The following is a 6,000-nucleotide window of genomic DNA, read 5'->3' as shown; positions in this document are numbered from 1 at the left end:
AGGAGGGGCAATATTCATTTCCCGTGATAGACTCTCACGTCTTGTGGGATGAAGTTCTAAATGGCTCCAACTATGTATAGGATCTGGGAAGCTTTAGGGGGCTGCCCCCGGAAGGGATAATTGAAAAATTCAAATGCACAGGCAATACACCACCAGTGGTGCTCTGGATCCCACCCACGAACATAATTTAAAATGCTAGTTTTGGAGTTTGGTGTTTTTCTTTTAAGGAGAAAGGTGTTCCTGTTGTTCTTTTACTTGCCCAAACAAAAACATCCCTAAGAAGCCGGAAGCCCTGAAGATATTTTGGTGAACAAGTGGAAAGAAAATATTCCACAAGTGCTCCATGGGTCATTTCACAGACACAGCTTGCCCCTCATTTGTTTATCTAAATGCTGACAAATTGCAGCATTTTAACAACATATCTATGGTCCTGAACTTCATTTGCATGGTCTGCCCTCTATCATTGAGCTGATAATGAGGCTAAATATAAAGCCCTCATTCAGGTCCCACAATGGCTCCTGACAGTGATGAATACCAAATAGGAGAATTAGGTGGTTTTATAGGAGAATATGTCATTGTGCAATCTCATTCTCTCGCCGTCCCTTTTATCTCCCCTTCTGCTCATTTTCAGCTCTTTCGCGTAAGCTGTCACTTGCCGCTTTCTCTTGTGAATTTCCCTTCTCTCGCTTCTGCTTACGTGGGGGGCAACTTCTTCCAAAAGAAAGGGTTGAATGAGCGAGCGAGCGAGGGGAAGTCACCGAAGATTTTTATGGCAGCTATTGTTTCCACTGGCCCCTGAAATGCTGGGGATATATCTTTTAGTTTTGTGGACTGATGGAAATCCATTGCGCAAATAAGTAAATAAATCACTGTGCGCAAGAAGTTGCCCTCCTAGATTCCTGGTAATTCATATCTATTCTCCTGTGCATTGCAGGACACAACAAACCTACTGTCGCTCTGAGCCCTTTGAAAAGAGAAAAACAGGCCCTTTTCAGTGTCAGACTGTAACAGAAACATCTAATGTTCCTCTGAGATTAGCATGGCTTTCAGGAGAGCTGCATTTTTAGGGCTGCTAACTGTGATGGATCAGATTAACACTTCCTTTCTGCATCTGTAGCATGAAGCAATAGCTGGAGGCAGACTGGGGATCAGGGATACCCACATGTTATATACGTTTCCAAGCACAATTCAAAGTGTTGGTGCTGACCTTTAGAGCCCTAAACAGCCTCGGCCTTGCATACCTGAAGGAGTGTCTCCACCCCTGTTGTTCAGCCTGGACACTGAGATCCAGCTCTGAGGGCCTCAGGCGTTTCCCACATTGCAAGTAGTGAGGTTACAGGGAACCAGGCAGAGGGCCTTCTTGGTAGTGGCGCCCACCCTGTGGAATACCTTCCCGTCAGATGTCATGGAGATAAGCAACTATACAACAACTATACAAGGCATCTGAAGGCAGCCCTGTATAGGGAAAGTTTTAATGTGTGACATTTTATTATGTTTTCATATCTGTTGGAATCCACCCAAAGTAGATGGGGCAACCCAGTCAGATAGGCAGGGTACAAATATAGAAGAAGAAGAAGAAGAAGAAGAAGAAGAAGAAGAAGAAGAAGAAGAAGAAGAAGAAGAAGAAGAAGAACAACAACAACAACAACAACAACAACAACAACAACAGACCCTCCAAGTGTCCCTACTTTCCAGGGACAGTCCAAGATTTACAGAAGCCGTCCCAGTTTCTGATTTTATCCCAGAATGTCCCGTTTTTCCTTAGGACGTCCCTATTTTCATCAGAGAGGGTATGGAGTTATGCAACTCCCAAGCCAGGGAGATTTGTAACTATACAACCTTTAGAAGACACCTGAAGGCAACCTTTTTTAGGGAAGCTTTTAAAAAAATATTTAATGTTTTATTATGTTTTTATATATGTTGTAAGCCACCCAGAGTGCCTGGAGCAACCCAGTCAGATGGGCAGAGTATAAATAAAATTGTTGTTGTTGTTGTTGTGGAATAGGATGTCCCTATTTTCATCAGGGAAATGTTGGAGGATATGTTGTTATTTAGCATGAAACAATGACTGGAGAAAGATGGGGGAGTAGGAATGCCAACATAGGAGTGCAGGGGTTTTCTTCATTCCATTCCCATTACTCTGTGGGCTTGGACTTCCAGATGTCTCTGCCTTGAATTTTGGAATTGGCACATGTGAGTGTGTCACAGTTTTCAGCAGGTCTGGCCTGCCCATGAGGCTAGGTAAGGCGACCACCTCAAGCATCTCGCCCACCCAGCTGCATCTGGAGAAGCAGTGGTGGCAACAGCACCAGTTTTCACCAAGATTTTGTGGACTCTCACTGGAAGATGACACAACTGCCCATGTTTCATGGGCACTGCCACGCAATGCAAGAGGACTGGGGTCTTGCCAAGAAGCAGGGTGGCATGCTCCCATTTTGCTCAAGCAGCAAAACAGGATGCTCCATCCCTGGTTTTCAGTTTGCTTCTTGATCTTTGAATGGGCTGCCAGTGCATGTCCAGCACATGTGCATTTTGATTAAGGCTTCAGCCCTCTATCCACTTATCTGAGAGTAAGGTCTGAGGGCTTATGTCTGGAGTAGTTCTATGTAGAGTGGCTGGGGAAACCCAACCAGATGGGCAGGGTATAAAAAATAAAATTATTTTATTATTAGTTCTGCACCAAAGGAATATTTGTGCCATCATGCAACCACATTAAGATTCCTTTCCTTTCCTTTGGGCCAAAGTTGTAGAGCTTTTCTCAACAAACGAATCCTGGCTATGTCTGGACAAATGGCAGCCCTACTTTATAACAACAACAACAACAACAACAATTTATTATACCCCGCCCATCTGACAGAGTTTCCTCAGCTACTCTGGGTGGCTTCCAACAGGAGATTAAAAATACATTAAAACATCAGTCATTAAAAACTTCCCTAAACAGGGCTGCCTTCAGATGTCTTCTAAAAGTCAGATTGTTGTTTATTTCCTTGACATCTGATGCCACTGCCAAGAAGGCCTTGTTCCCTGTAACCTCACTTCTCGCATTGAGAGAACCGCCAGAAAGCCCTCGGAGCTGGACCTCAGTGTCCAGGCTGAACAATGGGGGTGGATAGGCTCCTTCAGGTATACTGGGCCGAGGCCATTTAGGGCTTTAAGGTCAGTACCAACACTTTGAATTGTGCTTGGAAACATACTTTATTGTCAAAAGTAGTACATTTACAAGTTACGAAGAGGCATGTATTTCAGTCTCCAACCCGCCTTCTCTTCAGTGTCCAGCCAGTCCCTGATATCCTGTGCCGGCATACATTTGGCATCCTATAAGAAACAAAAGGGTGCAAAGCGATCTGTTTCATGCTGAATGAGCATGGTAGTTTGAATGAAATCTAGGAAATTAAGCTGAGCGCCTAATGACTCAGTATTGCAGCCCTGTGGTTCTGGAAACAAGGCTTCCATACTTCAAAATCCTGGAAGGAATTAGGGTGGGAAGAATTCAATAGGCATTCCTTATTTATTTATTTATTTATTTATTTATTTATTTATTTATTTGATTTGTATTATCTGTAGTTGACAGGTGGTTCTTTCTGAAGTTTGGGATTTTAGAGTAAACCTGGAGTGCCACTTCCGCAGGCTTCTGCTATTCTGATTACTCAGTTTCCTCCAACTCTGTACACTCTGGGTCCTGTTAGAGGTTCCCATCAGCCCCAGCCAGTATGGCCAATGGTCAGGAATAAAGGGAATTGTTATCCAACATCATCTGTAGGGCACCAGGTTGGGGAAGGGTTAGTGAATTGGATCAGGAAACTGGATTAACTGTAAAGTACAATAAAAGCTATTATCATAAGCCTAGTTATCAACACGAATCAGTGGGATGCATCACATAAGAGAGAAGGTGGTAAAGTGGTAAGTGTGTTTAAAAAACACCCACATACAACTTGGGTAAGACTGAAGTAAGTGTGTTTAAAAAACACCCACACACAACTTGGGTGATGAGTATCATTGTCAAAAGAAATTAGTCTAGTTTAACAAATACAAATCCATCAGTCCAAGATACTGAAACTCCTGCTCTCAATATGAAGAAAAGAGGGTTGTTTCAAGATCAGGATGAAACCTGAAACCAGCTGTTTCACTGCAAACAGTCTTCACAGCTGTGTTAACATGTGAGAATACTTTTGATTCTCAATTCAAGCCTAATTGCATTTTCGACAGGCCTCCATCTGAAGTGCCAGGACTCATAATTTATAAATCTTCCTGCATTTTGTTATTGTGGGTCTTCTTGGATCATCTCCTTACTGCAATTTGATCGCAAAAGAATTAATAAGACAGTATCAAAATGTTCATTAGAATCAGGACATAGGAGAAGAGGCAATTTAGTAACACTGCTTGTATCTCTTCCATTCTCTCTCTCACACACACATTTCTATACAATTTCTCACACACGCCCCCTGGCATAATAAAAATTTAAAAAATAACTTCCTTTTAATGGAATCTTTCAATTACATTTCACTTTTCAAATAAGGGGAAAGAGTATTGCGCTCACTTTGAAATATTCATTTGAAATATTCATCTCAAAGTCTTTGTTAATCTACCAATCTTCCGAAAGATTGATACTTTCCAAGAATTTAAGATTTGCAGCACATGCATTATTCAACCTGGGAATCCCTTAAAAGTGTATCCTTTAGTGAGCTGGTTTTGCTGTCCCTGAAGAATAGTGAGAGGATGTGGAGATGCGAGTGAGCAAAAATGAGACAGACAGAACAATCCTGTTTAGGTCTACACAGAAACATGTCCCACTAACTTCAGTGGGAGGGCTTTTTTCCCTACCTGGAAACGCAGCGTTTCCACCACCAAACATTGCAGGGGGCAATTTGCAGGTCTTTGGCGCTGTTTTTGAGAGACTTGGCCATCTTGGATGTGCACTCAGGTTCTTAGGAAATATTATTTAGCCCTCATCCTTCTGTGAAAAGGGCGCTTCATGCTTGGCCACTCCCATCACAGCAGCCATTTTGTAAATGAGCACACCTCCACATGGCAACCAAAAAGGGTGCTCTATGTTTCAAACTGCAGGGACTTCTCTGTGGTAGCACTGATGTTCTGAAGACAATCAGGCTGGGAAAAGGACAGGAGCTAATAATCTGACAGAAGGCAGACGCCTATACTACTCACGCAAGCAAGCAGAGTTAAATGGCAGGAGGCGGCCTTATTATTATTATTATTATTATTATTATTATTATTATTATTTATTGCATTTATATACCTGGAGGTCTCAGGGCAGTTCACAGAAAAGATCAACATAAAAACCACAATATATATAATCAAAATAAAAACAACAACCCAATAACACCCCCCTCAAGGAGCCATATTTTAAAAGGGCATAGGATGTCAATCAGATCAACCACAGGCCTGGTTAAAAAGGAACATTTTTGCTTGGTGCCTAAAGGTGTATAATGAAGGTGCCAGGCGAACTTCCCTAGGGAGAGCATTCCACAGACGGGGAGCCACTGCAGAGAAGGCCCCGTTCTCGTGTTGCCACCCTCAGGACCTCTTGAGGAGGAGACACACGAAGAAGGGCCTCAGAAGATGATCTCAGGGTAGGTTCATATGGCCTTATTACAAAAGAGATGGGGTTGTCTTGACAGTTTCCTGAGAAGCTGTGGCTACTCATGAGCAAGGAAAGGGGTGCAGAAAGTGAGTGCTGCTTGGGACTGCAGACCCTCCAAGTGTCCCTATTTTCCAGGGACGTCCCTGATTTAGAGAAGCTGTCCCAGTTTCTGATTTGATCCCAGAATATCCCGCTATTCCTTAGGACATCCCTATTTTCATTGAAGGTTGGAGGGTATGGGGTTATTCAGTTCCCAAGCTATCTGAAGGCAATCCTGTATAGGAACGGGGTTTTTTTAATGTTTAATGTTTTATTATGTTTTTATATATGTTGGAAGCTGCTGAGGCAACCCAGTAAGATGTGTGGGGTATAAATAGTAAAACTATCATTATGGAATAGGA

The sequence above is a fragment of the Podarcis liolepis genome (genome assembly GCF_965112155.1).
Source record: "Podarcis liolepis genome assembly, chromosome: 3".
Lineage (NCBI taxonomy): Eukaryota > Metazoa > Chordata > Lepidosauria > Squamata > Lacertidae > Podarcis > Podarcis liolepis.
The sequence above is the reverse complement of the archived record's forward strand: the minus strand, read 5'-3'. Positions refer to the sequence as shown.